The following is a 17,793-nucleotide window of genomic DNA, read 5'->3' as shown; positions in this document are numbered from 1 at the left end:
TTAGTAACTTGGGGGCTTGTAGTATTAGTGTTAGTATTAGTTTTTTTTTTTTTTTTTTTTTTTCCATTTTGACTGAATTTATTATTGCAAATTACTGTAGTGTAGCAACTTATGCAATAGTGAGCGGAGGAGTTCATTGGATTATTACAAAAGTGTAAGAAGTGATTAGTATTAGTAGTAGTAATCCCCAACTTGACTATCCATTTATGAGCCATAAATAAAACGCAACTAATTTTACGGTCTGTTTTGATGATTATGAACGATTACACATTTATGGCCACGTTTCGAGCACGGTGCAACATTGTAATCACCTCAGATGACAAAATTGAAATCAAAGCAATCAAAATTGGAGGCTGTTCATTCGTTTATTCGTTCGCTCGATTGCGTGGGTCGACTGGCTGTGGCGTCGATTTGGTGCGTTGCCGAAAGTGTTAATTGATTTTGAAGTAAGGTTCGCCAAAGGGAGCTAAAGATTTCAAGCCAGCGATTAGCAAGTTACGAGGCTGAGGCCAGTTGCATCCGCCAGATACAGATGCCAAATGGAGTTGTAAAAGATACTGTATCTCAGCCATTCGAAAAAAAAGCTGCCGTGGGATAACTTCCGCACTCGTGCCGCGGGTGAAACTCTGCGGAGAGGCGAGAGAAAGCGACTGCAGCGAAAGAGACGATGTCGGCAGACGGCGAGAGCGACTTTTCGTAATCACTTTGCAGCAATTGGCGTTTTGGTTCGGTTTCGGTTTTGTCGGTTTGAACACACAAACACGAGAAATTTACATTTCACATTTTCACAATCTTTTTTTTTTGTTTCCTTTTATTTTATTTTATTTTTTTTCTCCTCCTCGCTTTTTCCCCTCCCCGTTGCTCATGTAACAAATGAGTGATTGGAGCAGCTTTCCGCATTTCACACACTCACTCCGCGATCATAGAAATCTGCGCTTTTGTCGTCATCATTGACATCGTTGCCATGGATTTGCTGCTGCTGCCTTTTTCTTTGCTTTTTTTGGGGGCTTTCTTTTTGTCGAGTTAATTGTTTTGGGTTAAAATCTGTTAAGGGGGCCAATTTTGTAAGTGAGATTAATAGGAACGCGGGATGTGGTTGAGCTAAGTATATGGGTTTGCCTGAGGTTTTCTAAAATATTTCAGTTTTAAGGGAATTCGTTTTCATAACAGGATACTTTTTTAAAGCATATATTAGATTATTACATTTTTGCAAGTATATTAGTCGGACGACTATTTCATAAAGTTGCAATAGGAACTTTAAAAACTTTTACAGCTTTTAATATATTTTTATCTAATTTTATTCAAAGCTATCTTTTATTATTATAAAATTTTGTTTTTAGTTTTATGAAAATCGGAATTCTATAAGATTTAAATGTAAAGGATTAGTAAGTATCTTTCAACACTAAGTTACGATGAACAGTAAGTAACAATGATCAGTAATTAACTATGATAAGTAAGTATCTATGGCCAGTAAGTAACTATGATCAATAAGTATCAATCAACATTAAGTATCTATGACCAGTAAGTAACTATGAGCAATAAGTAACTCTGAACAGAAAGAATCTATGATCAGTAAGTATCTATGACCATTAAGTATCTATGACCAGTAAGTATGCATGATCAGTTACTAACTTTGAACACTAATAAACAATGACTTGCAATTTTTGTAACATTAAGTAACTCTGAACAGTAAGTATCTATAACCAGTAAGTAAATATATCAGTAAGTATCTAAAAGTATGAGTAAGTATCTTTGATAGTATATTTGAGGTCGAAGGCTGATCACTTGCACTATCACTATTGATGTTAACACTAGGTACCCCTAGGACAGACTGAGGCGCGCGCGACCTCAGCGCCTCTATTTATAGTCCCCGAGCAGAGCAGAGAAGAGCAGAGAAGAGCAGAGAAAGTGAGTATGAGTGCGTGGGAGAGAAGCAGTTGTCTCTAGAGATTAACATAGAGCGATTAACATAGAGTGAGAGGGGGAGAGGCAGAGAGGAGCAGCGAGCTGATATTTAATTTAACTATAAACAATAAGTAACTATGAGCAGTAAGTAACTCTTAACACTAAGTATCTATGACTAAGTAACTATGATCAATAAGTATCTATGACCAGTGACTATGTATGATATCAGTTACTAACTTTGAACACTAATAAACAATGACTTGCAACTTTTGTAACACAACACTTTTCTGAGACTTGGGCGGCAGCAGTCACTTCGTTCCGGGGATGTTAAAACCAGTTGGGAATCATATGCACAGATGTGCGAGAGTTGGTTTTGGATCAGTAAGTAACTATAAGCATAATTAACTATGATCAGTAGTTAACTATAAGCACTAACTAACTATGAGCAATAAGTAACTCTGAACAGTAAGTATCTATGACCAGTAAGTATCTATGACCAGTAAGTATGGATAATCAGTAAGTATGTATGATCAGTTAGTAACTATAATCAGTAAGTATCTATGACCATTTAGTTTGTATGATCAGTTACTAACTTTGAACACTAATAAACAATGACTTGCAACTTTTGTAACACAACACATTTCTAAGACTTGGCCGGCAGAAGCCACTTCGTTCCGGGGATGTTAAAACCAGAGATTTGTTTTGGAACCATTTTGAATGACTTTGAATGGAACCATGGAGTTATTCTCCTATACAATTTTACTAGTGTATAAGTCGGATCATGGCAAATCGGTGGACTATATATGTATATATATATATATAGCTGTCATAGGAATGATTAGAAAATTTAAAGAAAAGTTATAACCTTTCCAGTTTTCAACAGATTTTCATCAAAATTGAAAAATAACCAGTTTATATTAATTTAGAATTTTGTGTAAAATTGTATGATTACGATCGTTAAAAACAGAGGAAAATTAAAAACTTTGCATATAAAAGTGTAAATATAAAATTTGTAGGTAACTGAAATGAAAGCAGGAATGCCGAAGTTAACTTCCTTTTTTGTTTTGATTAAATGTCACTGATGAAACAAGCTTTTTATTTGATCTACATTTGTATATAACTTTTCCCCGTTAAACACATTAATCAATTGCACAACATATCCCACCAATTTTCATCGGATAATCCAACATTAATTGAGGTTGGTATTATGTCGAACCCCGAAAAACTGGCGGAAATTGGGCGAAATCGTTGTGATCTGATCGCTGTCAGATGATTGCTATGGCGATGTTTTGTAACACAGATCGGATTTTGGTTTTTCTTGCCTGTTATTTTTAGGCCATTCCCTGTCACGCGCCTATCGAAAAGTAGTCCAGTGATAAATCATAAAATGATTTACAATTCGGTTTTGCTCCGATTCGATTTGTATTTGCGTTTGTTTCTCTTTTGGTTTGTGTATGGTTTTTTTTCGTAACCCAAAAACCAAACCCATTTCGGCCTGGCTTTTATTGGCGGCTAATGGGCCCAAAAGAAAAGTGTTGCCAGGCGGCAACTGAGTTTCACTTGGCCTTGGGTCGAATTTTTTACGACTTTTTGTGGTTTTTGGCTTATACAATAAATACGAGTTTCCAAGATGTGGTGAGAAGGAAGCCTAAAATCAGATTCTTGGTAAAGACAAATTGCATATGTCACATCATCAAAATGTGTGCAAAAATAAATATATATAAAGTCTTTGGGCAAACAATTTGTCTCAGGAACCCAGGGATCAATGCACAATGGTCTCATCAATACATCTTTCAAGCCAGTAAAAATAAACAAAGTCGAGAAGGTAATCCAAACCTGGAGACAAAGCGATCATTCAAAGCGAGTCAGGGAGAACACCCAGGATGGCATTTTGTCAGATCTTTATCATGGACCTCAAACCGAGAATGTCAAAACAAACCCATCCATCCGGCCTCAGCCAACGATCCCTGCCAACCTCCCTTAATCTTTACTTTTGTGTAATTGTGCAGAAGGTGAATTATGAAACACTGTCATTGCAATATCTTAACCTGTACTTGGGTTGAAAATCAAGGTAACAGAACCATGAAATCTTCAGAATTTATGAGCAAGCAACTAAGATACTTTAGTAATACGATTTTTTATAAATGAATTTATATTTCTAGACCTATTTGTTCGCAAAATTATTTCTGCAAGTGTCGCATTTTCCTGGCTTGTGATGGATCTACCAATAATGCTGCATATGTCCCGCTGCGAACCGCAAGAATGGCAAAATGGCAATGGCTTGAAGTCTTACAAGTGGCAGGCAGTCAGGCAGACAAAGGAGGAGGACCTGGACCTGAACCTGGCCGGGATGCACATCCCACGGCGTTTGTTTACGCTCATTAAACGTGAAAAGGTGCCACCCGAATAGGTAAAACTCTGCCCTGAGACAAGAAGACCGCCGGCCGTGAAGCCTTAGCACCTGCGGAAGGGAAGACAACGATTCGACGTGTGAGGTCTCCATGGAAAACCCCTTTTCTCCATTCTTGGCTGCAAACAATTCTCTAACAATTACGCCTCAATGGCATATAATTCAATCTTCTCTTGCTCTTTTGTCTGATGGATGTATGATGGATAGCATATACATATGTAGCTCTCCCAAAGAGAAGAGCAGCCAAAGAACTCGCACACACACACACATGGTTCTCAGTCAGGTGTGGATGGAGTGTCCATATCTGGGCATCTGAATCCATATCCATGTATCTGTATATCTTTTAGGTACATATATATGCCGGGGTTCTGCATCTTTGTATCTGCGGCTAGGCTAATTTGAAGTGCGTGCATCTTGGGCCTCGGCTGCAGCTTCAACTTCAGCTTCGTGTGTGGCCTGCGGCAGCGGCAATGATCCCAGATTTCAGCCAGACCACAGTGAATACTCAGAGGAGGGGAAAATCAATTAAATGAGCAGTGAATATATAAAGGATTTCCTTTGTAAAAGGATCTAGAAACAGATCATTGTTGAATGAGATTTGTTCTAATTGAAAAGATTGGGTAATTTGGGGACTTTAAAAGGGCCTTTAGGGTTCAGGAACTTGATATGTTGATTAATACAAGTGTTAAATAATAATTTATAAGAATATTTGTAGGTAAATTTATATGTTTTTACAACAAGTTTTAGGTTTAGCACAGGGAAAGGGTGTTTAAAATGGAAGTAGTAAGTGTTTCATACCATTTTTAGCACAGATATGCGCCAGAAAGTAGGCAATAATTATGTGCAAACGAAATACTTGACACAAAATAGTCAGGGAATGCAACTTAGCAAAGTTACTTATTAATATTGTATAATAATTTTAAATATTCCTTATAAAAAATATTTATAAGATTAATTTAATTATACTTAATTAATATTTTATATTCTTCTTTTGAAACCTTCACTGTACAAAATCACAGCAACCAAATTCAAATGCCGACTTTCAAAAAAACCTTTAATAAACACAACCAAAAAAAAAAAAAGAGAACCATCAAGGATTCCTGACCGACTCATATAAAATGTACCTTTTTTTTCCTCCTTTTGTTTTTAATAATAATTTAAATAAAAAATGCCACCAGAGTGGTTTCGGTTTATAGCTGGGCAAACATGGCTTATAAGAGAACCTAAACACACACACACAAGATGCCGGGGAGACAAAGCAAAGCAAAAGTAAACATGTGAGAGGCCGTTTTTGACTCTCAAGGAACAACCAAAGAAGACGACGACGGACAACTGACGATTCTTGCCACACACGAACACGCATATCAAGCGGCGTTGGTGGGCTCTCTTGAACCCAAAACCATTGGAAACCCGGGTCCCGGGAACCAACCAACCAACCACCACAGACGTCTCGCTTGGAAGAACCCAGGGAATCCAGAAAACCAAAGGGGGAACACAGAGTGTTGCCAACCTAAGGATTACAGGAAGTTAGATCCAAGTCAGGTCATTTTAATTGGTAATATTAACTAATTTTTAATAATAAATGGGAAACTCGAAAATAGATATGTGGGTTTATTTTGTGACATAAGAAAGTTTTCTTATAAAGGTAGATAAGATGGGGAAGATCTAATGCTTAGTTTTCAAACTTTAAGAACTCTTCTTTTAAATTACTAAAAAATCATTCTAAAATTATTATACATATATTACAATTTGAATAAATCATTGCTAAAAACATTGACAAACTATAAATGTTAGCTGAAAACCAGCCAAATTAGCAGCTCTGGCTAAAACCTCTAACCGAGACGAGAAAGCCAGGCCAACTGAGGCGGCCAAGAACAAACTGTAAGGCAAAAAAAAAAATAAATAAATAAAAGAAAACAGAGCCAACAAGTAGAATCGTTTTGTTTGTCGCAGTGACCCTTCCCCCCAAACCTCCGTTTTGTCTCTTATTTTTTATGGATTTTTATGGCCCTTGCTATTGCTATTCCAGCTTAATTGTTTTCCTGGCCCTCAGTCATTCCCGTAATCCAAACAGATCAGGTCCAAGGCTCCTTTCATTAAATTAAATTCCCTTTTCCCTGACCTTTGCCACTTGAGTGTGGTTGTTATTTGTCGGGGCGTCGATTAAGGCGGCGGGTAATTAATTTCCCCCTTCCTTCTCTTTTTTTTATACCCTTGCAGGGTATTATAATTTCAGTCAGAAGTTTGCAACGCAGTGAAGGAGGCACCTCCGACTATATAAAGTATATATATTCTTGATCAGGATCAACAGCCGAGTCGATCTAGCCATGTCCGTCTGTCCGTCTGTCCGTCTGTCCGTCTGTCCGTCTGTCCTTCTGTCCGTCTGTCCGTCTGTCCGTTTCTACGCAAACTAGTCTCTCAGTTTTGAAGCTATCTGAATGAAACTTTGTAGTTAGCCTTGTATATACTCTCACTCGTATATATGTCGGAACGGGCCGGATCGGACGACTATATCATATAGCTGCCATAGGAATGATCGGAAAATTTTTACAAAAAAAATTTTAACTTTTTCAGTTTTCAATAGAATTGGATCAAATTTGAGATATAGTCATTTTACTATACTCTACAATTTTGCATAAATTTTTATGAAAATCGGACTACTATATCATATAGCTCCCATAGGAACGATCGAGAAATTAATACAATTAAATTTATAACCTTTTCAGTTTTCAACTGATTTTCATCAAATTTTAGGTATAGGCATTTAATTTAAGTCTTAAATTTTGTGGTAAATTTCATGAAAATCGGACGACTATATCATATAGGTGCCATACAAACGATCGTTTGATGTGGAGGAAAAATGCAAATCAGTGAATGTAAAACTGCAAATATAATATGTATAGGTGAATGAAATGAAAGGAGGTATTACTTCATTGTTTTTTAACACAAAGATATATAATTTGTATTGTATGGTTTTTTATTCATAGAAGTTCTATCTGCAAGGGTATATAAACTTCGGCGTGCCGAAGTTAGCTTCCTTTCTTGTTTTATTATCATTCTTGTTATGGAACATTTAGCTAGCAATTAGAGTCTGTAAAATTAGCCACAGGTTGCTCTGTCTTGTTGGCTTCTTGGGTGGTTTTTTCTTCTACTTCTTTGAGAACAAGACGAAGGAGAAGAAGCTTGTTTATGTGATTTTTTAAGATGCCTATCGGGGAAGCTGGCGTCTTGGTTGTAATGGTATATTGATACTTTAGTTGATTTCCCTGAAAGAAGGAGCCTCTCAGTTTGATGGAGCACTCCTCTGTTTATGGATACAAGTCATTAAAATAATGTCCACTCTAATGATATTCCTCATTAATTTGAAGACTGACAATATAAATTGTTATCAATATCGACTCACTCAAGGCTGTCTTAATTATAATCTAAGACTGATTAGAAATTGCATTGAGCTGTAATCAAAAGTCAATTTTTTTTTGGCAAACTGATAAGAGTTTTAAGAATGATAAATGATATTGTGGCAGTCCAAGGAAAACGTGTTCAAGGCAACCTGAGTTAATCTTAGATATTGTGATTGATAATGCTAGAAGTTAGAATTATTAAATGGTAAATATATTATAAACCTCAGAAAACACGTTTAAAATAATCATAAATTAATTTATTTATAAGAACTGATTAGGAATGGCATTGGGTTAGTCAATAAAATAAACTGATTTCACATGATAACAGTGACTAATTATACCAAGAACTTAAGAAATATATTTCAAGGCAATTTAATAGACTTTCAGAGTTCTAAATTATCAATTTAGTAAATTATACTTACAACTAAGCCCAAGAAAACTTTCGAATCAGCTGTTAATCAAATTAAACCACCCAAAACTGAAAGCAAACTGTGAAAAAGAAACCCTAAAAAACTCTGCCTTCGTCAAGGCCCAGTTAAGAGAGTTAACATTACAATGGACAACCAAAAAAACTGAAATATAAATAAAATTTTGGTCGTCTGGCGCCCTAAATGAAGACAAATTGTAAATAAACGTAAATTTTCGAAACCACCAAGTGAAAACTGTGTGGACTGCGGACAAACATTTGGCCAGCGAGTTACATAAAAAAAAAGTAAGAAATAAAACGTGAAGAAGGGCTAAATAAAGTCTGGCAGAAAAAGACCAATAAATTAATAATGAAAATTAAAAAATTATGTAATTTTTTCTGACAAAATATAGCTCCTGTGTAATTAAGCAAAATTAGGACAACCCCTTAAGAAAAATACAAAAAAAATTAAGAAAGACAGATGCAAGTTACATTTTTTTTGTGTGGGGCTATGAAAAAAAGAAAGCCGAAGAAAAGACTTCGAGAAGAGTTGCTTCGGTTTTTTGGGAAGTCTTCGGTTTTTTTTGGGAGTCTTCGGTTTTTTTTTTGGGAAGTTTTCGGTTTTTTTTGGGGGGACTTCGGTTTTTTGGGAGTCGTCTTCGACTTTTGAGAGTCTTCGTCTTTTTTTTGGGAGTCTTCGCTATTTGGGGAGTCTTCGGTTTCTAGTAGTCTTCGGCTTTTTGGTTGACGTCTTCGGTTTGGCGCGTCTTCGTCTTCATCTTCGGCTCTGATCAAACTAAGCCAGGTTTTTTTGTTGTTTTTGTTTTTGTGGCTCATTCGTTGTGTTTGCCGCTTATTACGTTTGTTGCTTTTGCTTTTGGCTGCCTTTCTGCTTCTGCTTCTGCTTGTCTGTGGCTTTTCTGCTGCTGTCGTGCCCCCTTTTTTGGGGCCATATGGCGACGCCGGCTGAGACGTCAGCTTCATCGACTTCGACTGCAACGCCGGCGACCGAGGCTTGCACAAAAAAAAAAATAAATAACATAAAACTAAAAAAAAAGCGTCGCGCTTGTTATGTAATAGGTAACGAATGCGATAGCTAGGTAGGTAACGAACAACGAATAACGAACGAGGCGACGCTACATTTTGTCATTTTGCCGTTTTAGTTTTTTATTTTTGGAAGGGTTACACACATGTTAGGGTATTGGGAAGTTAAAATAGAGTTTACCAAAAAGGTAACAACATTTTTTGGAATGTACTTTACATTAAAGTTCAATTTTATTCTTCGGAACTATCGTTACTATTTGCAGTACTGAATTTCTTTCCTTGATTCATAGTTGTATCCAAAACTTTTGTTGAAAATTAGTATATATACTGAAAAGAAATTGGAATTATAATTCCAAACCTTATTCCAACATCACTTTTTTTTTCTTGCAGACTTGAAGTTTCCATTATATATTTTTGAATATTAAAAAACCCGAACAAGAATCTAATAACAACAAAAGATTTTTGTTTAGATTATGAAATATGAATTCTCATAAAGATAATAAGAAACTATTTTAAAGGTATATTTTTTTTTTAAATCAAATGAATAAAAAAATATGTAAATGTTGCTCCATTACAGTATGTTTTTTACTGACTATAAAATTTTGAGCCTTTCAACGATTTTATAAATAAATCTGCATTTATTTTTGAATATTAAAATCAATTTCCCCAAGGGAAATCCCCAAGTCGATCTCGTTAAAACCCAGCCTTTCCATTTTCTTTATTATTATTTGTTGCTGTTGCTTTATCGTATATTTTGGTTTCATTTTTTCCTTACTTTGGAGTTGCCAAAAAAAAACCGATTTGGCCAAAATAAGCGAATGCAACTGCAGCTGCAACTTCAACTTCCAGAGGCAACGTCGTCGACTAACTGTGGGCGAACTCTCGCGCATTCAAAGATAAAATTGTTCAATTTGTTTTTTTTTTTATTTTTGGCTTATAGTATATTTTTTTTGCTTTGCTTATTTTATAATTTGCCGCGCTTTTTACAGCTGAAGCCATGAAAAAGAGGTGAAACTAATTTTTGTTGCTTTGCTGCAGTGTGGAAATCCCTGGGAGCGTTTATGTAATCCGAATAAAGTTTCCTTTTTATTTTGAAAATAATTTTTTTTTTGTGGGCGCTGTTTTATAGCTGTGAAATGTCACTCCTAGAATGAGGAAGCAATGAGAGTGTGTGTATATATTGTAGTATCTACAATTAATTCGATTGCACAACAATCGCAGAAAACCTAAAGACAATTGAAATTAGAAAGGCTGTGCGCGAATTTAATGTTTGAGTATTTTAAAGGGGGGAGAAATAATAAAAACAAAGGTTGAGCAGCATCGTTGGCTCTGTGAAAGGTGAAAGGTGTAGATAATCGGGTTGAGGAGAAAAGAAATTGTTTTTTTTTGTTTTTTTGTTTTTTGTAAATTTTTCTTTTTATTTTGAAGGCGTCGTGTGTGATAGCGGGTGAGATTTGCTTTGTGCCTTTGTAGTATATATGTATACAGCACACAAATCGCGGGTGGCTTCGATATGTTTCTTTTATTTTCAACTCCGCTTTTTGGTTTTAAATATATAAATTTAGGGTCTTTCTCTCTGGTTTGGTTTGGCTTTTTTTTCTTGTTTTGGGTGTTACGAATTCGAGTGAAATCGCAGCCAAGATGCGGGGGAAAAAGTGCATGAATTTGTTTTTTAGGCCACCGATGATAGTTCCGGCATTTCGGAAGAAGAAAAAGAAGAAGTGGGGTCAAAACTTTCGGGGGAGACGCCGAGAAATTGATTGGCACAGCGCGAATGATTGAAAAAGAGATAGAAATAGAGAAAGAGAAAGATAGAGAGAGATTGGGACAGCGGGTGGCGACAATCGATGGTGGTTAACGGTTAAGCTAAAGCTTGCCGCCAGATAAATCTTCGGTTTAAGCCAATTGCTACACATGAGAGCGGTGAAAACGGCTAAGAGGGTGTGAATGGATGTGCCATTTGCATAAATTGCATAATTAAAGTGAAGAGTTACCGAAAGTCACAATTTTTTTAGCTCTTTGCAGGAAATTGTTATACAAAATATAACGCTTTTAATACAAGGAAGACACTTTGGGATGTTTTTAATGAGCAAAAGTACCTTATTTTAGAGACAAATAAATTCTCAAGTAACCAAACTTATTTTTTTATAGTAAAAAGTATTAAAAAGTATTATACTACATTTTTAGGAGTTTAATGTGTTATACAAAAATAAAATGCTTTATAGCTGTTCTGTTCTGTACTTAAATATGTATCAATAAATAAAAATAAAAAATTAGTACCAAAAATGAAATAAATAAGGTAGTGTTTGACTGTGATATTGTTGTGATATATTTAAAGATAATTGATATACTCAATATATGCGGTATATTACATGTAATATATTTATTGATAAGAATTGATCTGTTTTTTAATGATATATTGCAATACACCATAAAGTTCACCTAAATCAAAGCTAAGTACAGTGTATACAAAACATTTATTTCAATAATACATCATACTCAGGTGTTATACAACTGTTATATACACACATACAATAGTCACCAACGCTGACCTATCGAATGACATCAATCGAAAGTAATCCAACAAGTTACCGAATCCGATTCGAAAGGTGAAAACTCTATTAAAATATATTTTTATGCATCTCTGGCGGACAGCATTTGCTATAACAACAAATCAAATGGTGAACAATAGTTCAGAGACACGAATGTTCGTGTCGAAATGTCAGGGACCCTGACAAAGCCGATGGCCCTTCTCTCCCACACTTTGAGCCCACTGGTTAACCCACGCCCCCCTGATAAAGACAAAAATAAAACTATAGAAAAAAGTGTATAGTTTATGTATAAAAAAAAAAACGAACTGCCCGCATTGTTACAAGACCCTCGGGAACTTTTTTTTTTCTTTTCGATTCGGTCCTCAGTTTTTTTTGAACTCAACTCTTGCCCTGGCCGGCTCACATAAATTTCCCTGACTGAACTTTCAAAAAGCCCCAAATGAAATTGTTCACAAATGAACAGCGACGACCATTTGCATTCAACTTTTCCTCGGACTGGGCATTGTTTTTTTTTATTTTTTGCATAATTTCCCTGGGAGGAAAAAGCAACAAACCTTTAACCGACAAAAGAGAAGAAAAATCAGTTCATCCTCCAATCGTTTTTTTTTTTTTTGGGTAAAGAAAGTCACTAAGTGAGAGAGACTCCGAATTATACATAGTAAAAAAAAGAAGCAGCCAACGGCAGTCACAAATTAGCGTTCAAATTAAGTGATTATTATTATTAGCCGGAGAGAGATACATTTTTTTCGAAATGTATCTCAATTTATTGTGTGTGTTTGCTTGTGGTGTTAGCAGCTTATTCAAATGAAAGTTAAAGGGGAGTCAGTGGCGCCCACATCGATCTCCGTATGATATCCATACTTTCTAAATGTGTGTGTTGCCCCGACCGACCGCGTTGCACAATTTTTCTTCTCCGCTTTTTAGCTCTCCCAAAAAATGTATCTTTTTTTGTACGGCGGGGTAATTGCATTGCAACAACTGCAACTAATGTGAAATTCAATTTTGTGCCCCAGAAACAACAACAGATGTACACGGGGGAAAATGTAGTATTTTCTTAAAAATATGTATTGTATTATTATGTTTTTTTGAAGTCATGAAAGTGGGTTCTAAGGGAAGATATTAGTATATATTGGTATACGATTTTTAAATATTTAAAGTTTCTAGTAATGAATGTTAATCTTTAAGGTTACAAATTCATATATATCTGTTGGTGAAAAATTCTTTAATAAATAAAAAATATTCTTAACAGCTTTAAGCACTTATATGACAATTTTTTAGGAAAGAGTTTCAATTTTCACAAGAAGTAGTTTCTGTTCATACTTTATCAGTATGAAATGCTAAGATCTTTTGTATAATAATATTTTATATAATAAAATTGTATATAATAATATATATTTGAATAAATATTTTCTAATCAAAAAAGTCATTTAAATATGCTGATAATAAATGTATATTAGCTAAGTATTCAAGAAAATAAGTAGAACATAATCTTTATGGAGAATACTTGACCCAATTTACTAACAGAATCTCTATTAACTAGACCAACAATTTGTGATATTTTTTTTCATGGTGTATGGCGGAAAAAAAACTTTCCAAGTTGCAAAATTTTCAAAGCGAACGACAAACAAAATTTGTTTAACTTTCCACAGTCGCAGCAGCAGCAGCAGCAAAGTTGGGTTATGACATAACCCAGGTGAGGTAAGTTTGGGGGAAGAGGTGCGATTTCCCTCAAGTGAAACTGTAAGCTGCGGTTATATATATGTATATATCTCTTTTTTTTCCAACAGTTTTTCGTTTTTATTTTTTGGAAAGCCGCAAAAAGGTAAAGTAAAAAAAAAATGAAGTCGCGCACAGCCGCCGCCGCCAAAGTTGAAGAAAAGAGGCGACGAGCCGGCTATCCGTAGGCCTCTCTTTTTAATGCGTGGGGACAACCAACAACAACAACAAATATATTAACAACAGACACCAACAACATACACCAACACCAACAACAACAACACCAACAAATAACAACAATGAAACGAAAACGAAAGTGTGCGCATCCGCAATTAAAATTGTAAACGCGAGAGTTACCAACAAAAGTTGCTTGGGTTTTCAGTAAAAATGCCACCAAAATGCGGTCGTCTGTCAAATTAGAGGCAACAACAAACCAAAAAAAAAAAAAAGGTTTTCGAGTGAAAATTGGTGACCCAATTTCACAGTAAGTTTACCGGCCAAAAAGAGGATTACCTAACACCGCAGGAGTTGAACCAAAAGTAGCGCCCTTGTCTTTATTTTTTTAATCTTTTCAACGCACACAAGAAAAAAACAAATACCCCAAGGCCTAACCCTTTATATCTCACAAAAATCAACGAATTTCGCTATATCGAATACTGAATATGAATATCACAATAGATATTGAATATTGATGCCAAAAATTATAGTTTTAGCGAGGCCTAAAACATTGAGACTTTGAATTAAAATCAAATAAATACAAGACAAGTTATGAATTATAATGATCTTAATCAAGGGGTTAATTGTTAACAAATGACATAACAAATGAAGAAATTTCTAATCTTACTTTCTACAGTTTATATATCTTTTACAATTAAAACTTTTTTCTAACTTTTGTTTTACAAATAATAACTCCTTGTAAGGTTCATTTCTTAAAAATTCAATATCTTTAAGGTTCATTTCAGGGCTTTACCTTCCCCTGTCTTGCCCCTGATCTGGAATAACTCTAGTTATTTGGGGCACGCATGGGGTTTTCGAAGGCAACTGGTTTGCTTATCGCTTGCGTTTTTCAGACATTTTTTTTAGAGTCGTTATAAATGAATAATTGCGCTTGGGTCTCCAAAATGGGTCACGCCGAGAGACGAGTCGAGATCGGATCGGATCGGATCGATTCGAATCGATCGAGTTTCCCTTTTGTCTCGCAGGCAATGCGTCGTAATCGATTTAAATAAATTATAATTACTCACGCTGAACGCTGTGTATTTATTTCTTAAAAGTATCCTTGACTCAGTTGAATTTTTATGCTTAAAGAAAAAAGGGAAGGGCCTGTACACATACCTGAAACGATAAAAAGGGATATAAAGTTAAATTACTTAAGTGGATTTAATTAGGCTTCTTAAAAAAAGAGTACATAAATATAGTGTTTGTGAGAAATCTTTACAAAAAGAAGGTGTTATCTTTTATATTGAACTTAGGTCTAAAGTGTATATACAGGATTTTTAAGATTTATGATGTATACATTTAAGAACATCTTTTTAAGAACCCCCATAAAAAGTTTAGCTCACATAATAAATGTCTTAAAAGAAACCTAAATGACTCGATTTCTCAGAATCTTCAAGCAAAGATTCTCAACAAAGTATACATCAATAATCGTTCAAAATATTAATAAAAAAGAAATGAAACGTAAGAAAACACTGTAAAAAAGACACAAAAAAAATATATGAAATCATTTTGTGACGGCATGCCAAAGTGAAATTAGCCCAAAGTTGAAAACCATTTAGAAATCTACATGAACCCAAAAAAAAAGCGAGTAAAAGGTACAGAAAATTAACCAAAAAAAGAGATATGTTCGGAGTTGTGTGATATTAATCCCGCCATAAATCAATGGCACACAGACCCGTCAAACTTGACAAGGGAGCCATGGAGATATAGGAATGGATATAGGTATATATAGTATATAAGTATATATAGTGCGGCCTAGGCGTTGGCCCATAGCTGTCCATTTGTCGTCTATCTTCATCTCGTGTGCGACTTTTAAGGGCGTTGTGTTTGGGATTCGTTATGGCTTCCCTCTTTCCAAAATGAATCTTAGAGTCTAGAGTAGTTTCTCTTGGAGACCCCCTCATCTTTAGCTTTACCTTTCAGCTTCTTCGTGCCTTGGTTGATTTTCCCAAACTTTAGCGTCTCCGAACAATTCAAGTTGAAACAATAAATACTCACGCATAATCTTTGGATGGAGGACACCCTCTAGCTCCATGCTTAAGACTTGTGTGTGAGTGACAAAGTGAGAAACTGACTAAATGACTAAATGAGTAAATGAGTGAATGAGTGAATGAGTGAATGACTAACGGACAGAGTGATGGCCAAAGTTTCACGGCCAGAGACCGGACCCAGACCCCGTTCATAGGCATAGTTTGGTTCGTTGGTTCGCATAGTGAAAAGCAGTTGCTAGTTGTAGCTTGTAGTTTGAGTTATTCACACAAATTTCACGCCAATGGAAGCAAAGCTACTCCTCCTCCTCCTCCTCTTCGTCTCTCCTACATTTTTTAGTGCCGCCGATCCGTTGAGTGGCCTTTGGAAATGATTTCTGCTTGGCAACAATTGCAAAAGCAGCTACAAAAACAAAATATATATTAAAAACAATTTCAACCGCAGCAAACATTAGAGCAACGATTGCTGGAGAGAAAATCTGTTTTGCAACAAGACTGTGACGAAAAACTTGGCAGAAAAAAATAAATAAATAGATTAAGCTATAAGAAATTAATAAACATTAAAGGTTAGGAGTTAAATGAATACTTTAGGGGAAGAAAACATTATAAAGATGTAAAAAAGGTTATAATGATCATATTTAAATGCAGTTTTCTTAAAGAATGACTGGTTGTTATATTGAAGAAAACACATTTAGACCATTTACGAAATTTATATGAAGTATATTAGGGTTTTAAGCTCACAAATTATTACTTTAAGAATGTCAAAAAATTTACAATTATTAATTTAAGGTAATTATTAAATTTAAGCCACATTTTCGAAAGTCTCAACTTGATTTATTTTTATTTAAATATAAGATTTAACAATATCTATCTCTTAAAATCATAAAAGCTCTCTTTTTTACCCATTTAAAACAATATAGTGTTAATAGTTTTCTTAAATAAGCAATTCGTTTGCTTCCTAGTTTTTCCAATCTTTACAAAAAGTGATGGTAACAAAAAATGAGAGGAAAAACTATTATTATTTTTGGAGTTTTGTCGCTGGCGACTTTCACGCGCGACTTTAATCGCTGGCAAAACGCATCGCTGCACAAATTTGCATTTGCTACATAAACACTCACACACACACACACACACACTGGAAAATGGAAAGCAGCAGCGAAAACTACAGCAACAATAACTGACAACTGTCATAAACATAACTCGAGCTCAATTGAGCTTTGTTGTTGTTGTTTTTGTTGCTGGCCAATGTCTTGGTTTGGTGATATCGCCTGAACATATCACCGCATAACGATTTCCCGAGACGGCCTCTCTTAGGAAAATGCAGAGAAAGAAAAATGGGGAATCTATGATATTTAAGGTATTTATTATATAAAGAAAATGTAATTAAATTAGTAAAAATTTAGTGAATGGAATTATAAATTTATAAAGCTTTGAAGTAGAATATATCAGAATCAGGCTAAGATGAAATTTAATGTCCAACTTCACTTAGGAAAACCTGATCCTTTAGTCTTGAGGATAAACTTCCAGTAAACTGCTATAAACTTTCAATAATTTAGGAAAAAATTGGAAAAATTTCAATACTTAGTTTCCAAAAACTTTTCTCTTTGATTTGTTTATTATCATTTTATTAAAAAGCTTGTAATGCATAAGGGAGTCATTTCCAACCCCATAAATCATATATATTCCTGATCAGCTTTAAAAGCTGAATCGATCTAGCTATGTTAGCAAGAAAAAAAAATGTACAATTAATTTTTTTTTAATTGTATAAGGATTTACATCTTTAAAATTGTAAAAAAATTGATTAACATTTTTAATGTTTTGTAATTTTAAATTTAGTATGCAGCTTTATAAACCCAGCAAAAACTAACACAGGATATCTTTCCGAATATAAATAAATGATTTTTTGACTGAGTTATGAGTTTTACAAACTTTGATTTGTACAGAAAATTTTCATATATATTTATAAATATTTATAATACTACATTTTACCATTCACTTAGCTTTTGTCTCCTTTTTCTCTTCATTTTTCACTTACTCCTATCGGCTTACTTTGCATTTTGTTACTCTCTTTTCTCTCTCTTTCTGTCTGCAACTTTGTCTTTAATGATTTCTCCTTTGAACAAATTTCTTGTAACCTTACTACACACACACC

General features: G+C 34.8%; 2 protein-coding genes across 5 annotated transcripts in view; both read right to left on the bottom strand.

The window, feature by feature from the left end:
- Window positions 1-17,793, bottom strand: part of rdx (BTB/POZ and MATH domain-containing protein rdx) — a 77,564-nt gene that overhangs the window by 21,290 nt on the left and 38,481 nt on the right. The window contains exon 2 of one of the 4 annotated variants that reach the window (XM_086839705.1): window positions 14,679-14,769. The exons of the other annotated variants lie outside the window; for them this stretch is intronic. The gene's annotated coding sequence lies outside the window, so the exon portion shown is untranslated. The remainder of the gene's footprint in view (window positions 1-14,678; window positions 14,770-17,793) is intronic. 4 annotated transcript variants of the gene reach the window in all.
- Window positions 14,686-17,793, bottom strand: part of COX6AL2 (Cytochrome c oxidase subunit 6A-like 2) — a 28,255-nt gene continuing 25,147 nt past the window's right edge. The window contains exon 4 of the mRNA XM_086839707.1: window positions 14,686-14,769. The gene's annotated coding sequence lies outside the window, so the exon portion shown is untranslated. The remainder of the gene's footprint in view (window positions 14,770-17,793) is intronic.

This window comes from Drosophila serrata, unplaced genomic scaffold, assembly GCF_035046125.1.
Source record: "Drosophila serrata isolate PLE 108 unplaced genomic scaffold, ASM3504612v1 contig_376, whole genome shotgun sequence".
NCBI classification, from domain to species: domain Eukaryota; kingdom Metazoa; phylum Arthropoda; class Insecta; order Diptera; family Drosophilidae; genus Drosophila; species Drosophila serrata.
Note: the sequence above shows the minus strand (reverse complement) of the source record. Positions and strands in the feature narration are given on the sequence as shown.